Source organism: Amblyomma mixtum, chromosome 10, assembly GCF_055824585.1.
Source record: "Amblyomma mixtum isolate Tamu chromosome 10, ASM5582458v1, whole genome shotgun sequence".
NCBI classification, from domain to species: domain Eukaryota; kingdom Metazoa; phylum Arthropoda; class Arachnida; order Ixodida; family Ixodidae; genus Amblyomma; species Amblyomma mixtum.
The window spans coordinates 130919298-130928857 of NC_143021.1; positions in this window are offsets into that span (position 1 = coordinate 130919298).

Below are 9560 nucleotides of genomic sequence, written 5' to 3' on the forward strand. Positions count from 1 at the left end.
AGAATACAAACTTAGAGTCCTTTAGCGTTCATAATAAGGTTTAAGGCGTACGACATGTACGACTTCCGGGCGTGGGCGGCGTCGCTGAGATGCTGTCGTGCCGTCGGGGATGACTTCATAGTCGTGGTCACCGATGCGACGGAGAACCCTGTACGGGCCAAAGTAGCGTCGCAGCAACTTTTCGCTCAATCCACGGCGGCGAACTGGCGTCCATATCCAAACCCGATCACCTGGCTTGTAATGCGTGTCTCGTCGGCGCAGATTGTAGCGTCGGTGTGCTGCTGGTCTTGAATGTGAAGCCGCGCAAGTCTTCGGGCTTCCTCGGCGCGATGAAGGTAGGCGGCGACGTCGAGGTTGTCTTCGTCGGAAACGTGCGGGAGCATTGCGTCGAGTGTTGTCGTGGGCTTCCTCCCATATACCAGCTGGAATGGAGTAAACCTGGTTGTCTCCTGGGCGGCAGTATTATAGGCGAAGGTCACGTAGGGCAGAATAGAGTCCCACGTCTTGTGTTCGGCGTCGATGTACATGGATGTCTGCGATGGTCTTGTTCAGACGCTCTGTGAGTCCATTGGTTTGCGGATGATAGGCAGTTGTCCTCCGATGGCTTGTCTGGCTGTACTTTAATATGGCTTGCGTCAGCTCCGCTGCAAATGCTGTTCCTCTGTCTCTGATGAGCACTTCGGGTGCGCCGTGTCGGAGGAGAATTTGTTCGACAAAAAATTTTGCAACTTCTGTTGCGGTACCACTAGGCAACGCTTTTGCTTCGGCGTAGCGGGTCATGTAGTCGGTGGCCACGATGATCCACTTGTTACCTGATGATGAAGTCGGAAAGGGGCCGAGGAGGTATATCCCGATTTGCTGAAAGGGCTTAGTTGGCGGTGGTATGAGGTTCAGGAGTCCGGCTGGTCTAGTCGGAGGCGTTTTGCGTCCCTGACACACGCGGCACCTGTTCACGTAATGGGAAACGTCAGTAGCTAGCCGCGGCCAATAGTACTTCTCCTGGATGCGGTGCAACGTGCGAGCAATCCCGAGATGCCCTGCAGTCGGCTCATCATGACATGCCTGCATAATTTCTTGCCTCAGATTTTTGGGCACGACAAGAAGATGCACTGTCCTGTTGGGCGCGAAGTTCTTCTTCAGAAGAACATTATTGTGAAGGACGAAGGACGACAGTTGGCGCTTGAACCCCCGGGGAGGCGATGTGGTCTTGCCTTTCAAATACTCAACTAGGCTTTGCAACTCATGATCCGAACGCTGCTGCTGCTCGCAACTGCTGGCGCTGACCGGTCCCAAGAAAGCGTCGTCGTCGTCCTCTTCCGGTGCTGCGTCTACGGGGGCTCGCGATAGGCAGTCTGCATCGGAATGCTTGCGGCCAGATTTGTAGACTATAGTTATGTCGAATTCTTGAAGACGCAGGCTCCAACGAGGGATCTTTCAAATTGGCCAACCAGCACAGAGCATGGCGATCGCTCACAACCTTGAATGGTCGTCCGTATAGGTAGGGGCGAAATTTGGACGTCGCCCAAATAATGGCGAGACATTCTTTCTCTGTCGTCGAATAGTTGGCTTCGGCTGTCGACAGTGAACGGCTAGCGTACGCGATAACTTTCTGCTGTCTGCCATTTTTCTGAACGAGGACCGCTCCTAAGCCCACACTGCTTGCATCGGCATGAACTTCGGTTTCGGCATTTTCATCAAAGTGCCCGAGCACAGGAGGGGACTGTAAGCGGCGCTTCAGTTCGTTGAAAGCTTCCTTTTGCGGCCTTTCCCATTTAAAAGGCATGTCAGCCTTGGTAAGTTGGGTCAAAGGTTCAGCGATGCGCGAAAAGTTCTTGACGAATCGCCGGTAGTAAGCGCACAATCCAAGGAATCTGCGTATAGCCTTCTTGTCATTAGGCTGTGGAAACTCTGCGATCGCAGACGTCTTCGGGGGGTCTGGGCGAACTCCATCCTTGCTTACGACGTGACCAAGGAACAGCAGCTCCTCGTAGGCGAAGTGGCACTTCTCTGGTTTCAGTGTCAGGCCTGAAGGCTTGATCGTTTCCAGCACTATCCGAAGCCTTCTGAGGTGGTCTTCAAAGCTTGAGGAGAACACAACAACGTCATCTAAGTAGACTAGGCAAATCTGCCACTTCAAACCTGCGAGTACCGTATCCATTACTCGCTGGAACGTCGCTGGGGCAGAGCAGAGGCCGAATGGCATCACCTTGAACTCGAAGAGTCCGTCCGGCGTGATGAACGCAGTCTTCTCGCGATCTCTTTCGTCTACGTCAATTTGCCAGTAGCCGCTCTTCAGGTCCATCGATGAGAAGTACTTAGCGTTGCACAGCCGATCCAGTGTATCGTCGATGCGGGGGAGGTGGTAGACATCCTTCTTCGTAATGTTGTTCAGGCGGCGGTAATCCACGCAAAAGCGAAGGTGCCGTCTTTCGTTTTCACTAGGACGACTGGTGCTGCCCAGGGGCTCCTCGATGGCTGGATGACGTCGTCACGAAGCATTTCCTCAACTTGCTTGCGGATAGCTTGGCGTTCTAGCGGCGTTACGCGGTAGGGGCTCTGTCGCATTGGTCGTGCGTGTTCTTCTGTGACAATGCGGTGCTTGGCAAGCCGGGTTCGTCGCACATTCGATGCTGATGAGAAGCAATCGGTGTACCTTTGAAGAATACTGCGTATTTGGTCTGGTCTGCTCCGGAGTAATGCCGGGTTGATGTTGAACGTGGGTTGATGGCCTTGTTCAAATAGTTCTGTGGGTTGGTCGGGTAGGGCAAATACGTCTCTGATGTCTGCCAGCTCGTCGAGGAAAGCGATCGTCGTACCTTTGTTTAGATGCCGGTATTCTTCGGTGAAGTTGGTTAGCAACACCTGGGCTTGGCAATTTCGGATTTCGGCGACTCCCCTCGCGACGCCCAATCCTCGATCCAGGAGTAACTGGGTGTTCCCCTCTATAACGCCTTCGGCATTTTCGATGTCTCCAGTACCTATGCCGACGAGAACACTTGATCGGGGCGGCAGGCTCAATGCTTCATCGAGGACGTTTAAGGCAACGTGATGAGTCGCCCTCGTCGCAACAGGTATGGCTTTTTCCGTGGAAACCTTGATCGACTTAGATCGAAGGTCGATGATCGCCCGATGTTCGTTCAGGAAGTCCATTCCCAAAATCACGTCTCTCGAGCATCGTTGTAGGATCAGGAAGGTTGTCGCATAGGTTCTGCCATTTACAGTAACTCTCGCGGTGCAGCGTCCTGACGGCGTAATCAGATTGCCACCTGCGGTGCGGATCAGCGGGCCATCCCAGGTTGTTGTTACCTTCCTGAGTCGGACAGCGAGTGGGTCACTCATGACAGAGTAGTCAGCTCCCGTGTCGACCAAAGCAGTAACTGCGTGACCGTCGACCGTAACTTCAAGGTCACTTGTTCGCGCTCTCGTATTGTACGTTGTCGTCGGTGTCCGGTCTCGGCATCGTCGAGTAGTGAGGCTGCGGAGGGTGTACTGCGACGTTACTTCACTGGGCAGCGGTAAAAGCTTCAAGTCTGGCCGCATCGTCATCGGTGTCGTCGTCGTCGGTGTTGTCGTCGTAATTGAGGCATGGTCTTGAGTACTCGTCGATGGAGGATCTTTGTCATTGCGCTTAGAAGCAACCTCACCTCCAGAGGCTGCTTTATTTAGTTTAACCTTCGGGGGCTGGGGGAGCGTCCACGCACGGCGTAACCTCGGCTAGGAGAAACAAAGCGCGGGGACGATGGCGACGGGGAACGTGATAGGCGGCTCGGCGATGAGTATTCTTCCCGAAGCAAAAACTCCTCGATTTCGGCTGGTCGCTGGCCGGGTCGGGGTCGTGGAGCGTCGTAAGAGAACCCTCGGATGCCCAGTCTTCTGTATGGGCAGTGCCAGAGGACGTGACCGGCTTCGCCACAGTGGAAGCATAGTTCTCCACTCGTCGCATTTCCTCGGCTGCGCGCGTCGCTCGTAGGACGGGCGGGTTGGGGCGAGTGGGCGGCGGTCCAACACAGCTGGCTGAGGGCGATAGGGGCTTGGGTCCCGTCGTCGAGGTGCAGGACGGCGCACAGCTGCGGCGTAAGTCATGGCTGGGGGCTGCAGAGGCTGCGTGGGTGTCGGCGTCACACCCAAGGCCTGTTGAACCTCGTCCCGCATGACGTCAGTGAGCGATGAAAGTTGCGGCTGGGTTCCCGTTGGCAGCAATCGTCGGAGCTCCTCTCGCATAACTTAACGTATAACCTCCCGCAGGTCATAGTTGTTAACGGTGTTCAGGCAGCTTGCTGACAAAAAGCGTTGCTGGCGGTCATACTGGCGGGCTCGGGCATCAAGAGTTTTTTCCATCGTAGATGCCTCTTCTAAGAATTCCGCGACGGTTTTCGGTTAGTTGCGGACGAGGCCGGCAAAGAGTTGCTCTTTAACTCCACGCATGAGCAACTTTACCTTTTCTTTTTCCTTCATGTTCATGTCGGCACGCCTGAAGAGATGCTTCATCTCCTCAATATACACTGCAACGGTCTCGTTTGGGTGTTGAATGCGAGATTGTAGCAGCTGCTGGGCTCTCTCCTTTCGCACGACGTTGGTGAAGGTCTTTAGAAGCTGCTCCTTGAAGGTTTCCCAGTTCGTGAGGCTAGCTTCCTCATTCTCAAACCAGACTTTTGCTGGTCCCTCCAAGGCGAAGAAGACGTACCTAAGTTTCGTGGCATCGTCCCAGTTGTTGAAGATAGCCACACGGTCGAACTACTCCAGCCATTCTTCGGGGTCGGCGCCAGGCGAAGCGTCGAAGGTTGGTGGCACCCGGGGCTGGTGAAGAATGATTGGAGTCGTCGTCTGGGGAAAGCTCATGGTATACGTTGCGGCTGGCTTCCGCTTCCGGGTAGGGTCCGGCAGATTCCCGAACTCTGGTGCGTCCCCTTGCAGGTGTCGGCTAGCGCGGTGGACTGGACTCAGGTCCTGCGGTTGATGACTCAGAGGGCTGGCGTCACGGCTTGTAGGGAGTGTCCGGTACATGGAAGGCTACCCAGCACCTCCACCAGATGTCACGTTGTAGTTGTAGTGACGGCAGTCCAGCAGTCACGAAAACACCAATAAGACTTGCAAACGAAGCACTTTATTTGGGCTGACTTGCGCCCTCAAAAGAACTGAATCACTCGGCGGCGGCGTAAGCAACAGGCGTGCTCGGCGGTCGTCGAACTACGAATGGCCGCTACTCGCGGCATCGTTCAATTTAAAGCCCGCAAGGAAACTTCTAGATAACAGGTCGAGATCATCTAGAGTAATCTGGAAACACGTAGATCCAGCTGTTCATGGCTGGATCTACAAAGATGATAACACCCCTTTTCTGCGGCCTTGTGCGAACGAACGGACGTTACAAAGATATGTGGCAGTATTAAGCTCTCGTCGTGAACCATGTTGTATAATGTCGTACTGATTCAAGAAATACTATTATGGGATTACGAGCAATGTGGTCCAAATTTCTGAAGACGGATGTTTGCGAAGTCGATCGCTAATTATGGAAGTTACACTTCTTGCGAGAATTTTGTAAGGGCAGCATCCAAACTCAATACAAAAGTGGGTGGTCGACAAAATACGAGGTTGATTTCGAAAAAGTAGCTGAATGAAGCACAATGTCCGTAACGAGTACTGTGCTTGGATCGAGTTCGGTGCTTCGCATGTGGCTGTAAGATATTTAAACGTAACTTTGACGTTAGATTTAAAAGCCGTCAAGCTCAATCATGGTGTCTTTGTTAGAATAAAAACTAGCGGTTAATATCAAAACTGGAACCTCGCTGCTGTCGCAAACAAAAACGCAATTAGAATAAGCATTAAACGTATAGAAAATTTTTCAGGCACTTTTCATAATTTTTTTTTTATTACAAGTAACTTTGGAAACGTGGGACTGGGCACAATAGACATCCAAGCCAAAAGTAATGTTCTTCGGCAGTTGATGCTGTTCAATATGATAAAGCAATAACACTTGAACAGTATACTTACCACGTAGGCATTGTTTATTGGCGATGGAACCAGCGATTCGGCCAGGTTACCTGATCGCTTTGAAGGTACAACTGTGCTGAGTTGGCCGTAAAAATGTAGAATAGCTCTACATATGCGTGAAATCTTATTCCTTGTTTTATTCGTCTTTCGCGAATGTGATATAAATTTCGTCACTTATATCCCATGTAACGCCTTGAAAGCACATGGCTAGTATGAAAAAGTACTGAATCTAGACTTGAACCTAGTATAGTTTTCTCTGCGGCTGTTTGTTTTTGGTTGAATTACGAGAAGTAAGCTATTTCTTATCTCATGCATGACCGGAGTATGAGAGCTGATGCAAATGAATGCCGGAAATTTATATCTAAAGACTAAAACGTATTTCGTACTTATGCAAATATAGAACATAATTGGTTCAGAATGTATCCAGATTAACAAGAAAATATTTTTTAATTCCAGTCAAATACGTATTCCTGCCTGTATTTGTGTTATCACAATAGAAGATGGTCCTATCACGCATACCCGGACGGCACGCAATGCACGGTGAGTTTTTCTTTACGCCCTTTTTTGATGTCTAGCTGAAAGCCGCAAGCTAATGCTGTGAGTTTAGCAGCTTCCTGAATGAATACTGAAGATGAATAGTGTCAACAACCTCGCAAAGTTAAATGATTGGAAGCGAACACGAAGACATCTATTGAGTAAAACCGTTATCAAGAATCTTACCATTAAAAATGCTTACATGTGCCAACACTCCGGAAGACAACATGGACGGCGTGGCACAACATAATTACAATGATGTGCAGGAGTCGTTTCCTGGCTGGAGAAAACTTAACAAACACATGGGCTCGACCCACTGTGCTCGTAAATTAGCAGAGGCGTTCGAGTGAGTAGCCGCAATTTGTGGGAACGAATGCGGGCCACGACGCCTGTATTTCGTTAGGGGCGCGAAGAAAAAGTGAAAGTGTGGTTTTCAAAGTCAGAGCAGGAACACAAAACTATTGGGCCAAAATATTCCGCAGGACTTCCCTGCGGCGTCTCATCACATGTCCATCATCGAGGCAATAAACTTCTGATATCTTTGACATAGCAGCGCGCTCGTGCAAGGTGATGGTGGCGGTGACTGTAAATAGAAAGACTTCCAATGCTGTTACTTCTCGACCCTTGATGCTTGGATGTCTCATCCGCGCAGAACTTCCCTGTAGGCAACCTGGTTGAGACTACCGCCGCTTTGGAAAAAGTAAGATATGTAGCTCATAACCGGGTCGATATCACATATTTCCTGCTCCTGGCGACTGGGGCAGCTAGTGGTTATGCAGGAGTGGGCATATATTGTGCTGTGCATTTCATAATTTCAGTTGTGACTATTGCAGGCGTGGCTAAGTTGACAAAAGGCATACATAGCGAAGAGCTGATTACCGGTCTTGTTATAATGCAATGGTATATATTTGAAAATTACTATAATAAAAATGGGGAGGAGAAAAAGCCCTACAGTTATGTTTTATTAGGAAGTGTTCTAAGATACCTTCAGCATTCCTTGCGATGGAGAGCTTTTTAATGCGACAGCATTAAATCCTCGACCTTGGAAGAAGTCCGGCGGCATCCGGTGTTGTGTGCATGGTAATTTGATTATTGACTGGTGGGAGGCGACGCCATCAATGACGTCACCAGCCAGATGAAATCCCATTTGCTGGATGGACGCGGTGACACCATACCGAAGAAAGCCCACTGCCTGGAAGAAAGCGACATCACTAGACAGGAATTGATGTCACCCGACGACGTTAGGTCTGTGCGAAGCCTGTACCAGCCAAACCTGGCAGGTCATAATAACCATCATCATTTTCAACCTGACTACGCCCAGTGCAGGAAGAAGGTCTCTCTCATATCACTCTCCCGTATCAGCTGCAGCCACCTTCCCAATTTTCTGCCCCCTTCTGCAGGAAGTTAAGCTCTAGGCACCATTGAATAATAACTAAGAAGAAAGTGACAGCCTCTTGTACAGCTATTTGTGCAAAACGCAGGCTTGCAGGAGCCATTCTTCACTGCATTTATTTATTTATTAGAAATACCTGCAGCGCCGGTAGGCATTATTGCAGGGGGGGGGTGAGGATACATAACAGAAGAATAGGCCAGAAAAAAAGAGAATGAAGAAAAGCAATAAAACAAGGCATGACACAGCAAGTACAAAATGAATGAAATATGAATCAACAACAAGGCATGACAAAAAAAGCCAACTGCGCACTCATACATCCGACAGCAACGCGCGGAACACAGGTTCAGAACGGCACTCAACAATTTCATGGGGCAGGCGATTCCAGTCATGAATGGTAGATGGCAAAAATGCGTTTTGATAAGTGTTAGTTTTGCATTTAATTTCTCTAATCTTCCATTCATGGTCAAGTCTGTTTGACCTGAAATGCGGTGGAAGCAAATAATTTTCTTTATCTATTTTTATTTTTACGTGAAAGATTTTATACAGCATTTCTAACCGGGATTTCGTACGGCGTTTCCGTAAAAGCTCTCATCTCAGCGTTAGTTTAATGTTAGTAACACTGCTGTTAAAATCGTAATTACCTGAGACAAATCGAGCGGCAAAGTTCTGAATACGCTCAAGCATGTCGGTTAAATTTAAAGTTTGGGGGGGTGTAAGCCACACAAGCATAGTCCAATATTGGCCGAATATAGGTGAAATATAGAAGCTCTTTAAATTTTAGTGGTGCCATTTTAAAATTTATTCGTAGAAAATTTAGCATACCATAAGCTTTAGCAGAAAAGTGCTCAACGTGCTCGTTCCAGGTGAGATTAGACGAAAAGTAAACGCAGAGGTATTTATAGTGAGAAACTCTAGAAAGTCGGGTAGGATCTAGTTTGTATTCAGCCAAGAAAGGGTAATGCTTGCGTGTGAAAGAAATAAACTGACATTTTATTGGGTTCAGAAACATCTGCCACTTCAAACACCATTGTTGTATGCGGTCCAAGTTGCACTGCAAATGACAAGAATTTGAGGAACTGTTAATAACATAGTAGATAACACAATCGTCAGCATATGAACGTATTTTACCAGTCATATATTCAGAAATGTCATTAATATAAACCAGAAAGAGCAGAGGTCCTAAAACAGACCCCTGCGGTACCCCCAAAGATACAGGAACATAATTAGACTGGGACCCATTAAACAATACACGTGATTTACGTCTCTGCAGGTAACATGGAAGCCAGTTTAGAAGGGAAGTTGGAATCTTGATTAAAGATAATTTATACAGTAGCAAATCATGAGGTACCAAATTAAACGCTCTCTTGAAATCTAAGAAAATGCAATCCGTTTGTAGACCCTTGTCAAATGATGAAAAAATATGGCTAAATTCTAAGAGCTGCGTCGTACACGAGTAACCTGATCTGAAACCATGCTGAGCTTGAGTGAAAAATTCATTTTGTTCCAAATGCTTCATCATTGCGCTATATATTATGAGCTCAAACGTTTTGCATCTAATACTTGTAAGCGAAATCGGCCTGTAATTAGCTACTATGTTTTTAGGACCACGCTTATTTCACCCTTAGAGCAACCTCAGTCTTACGAT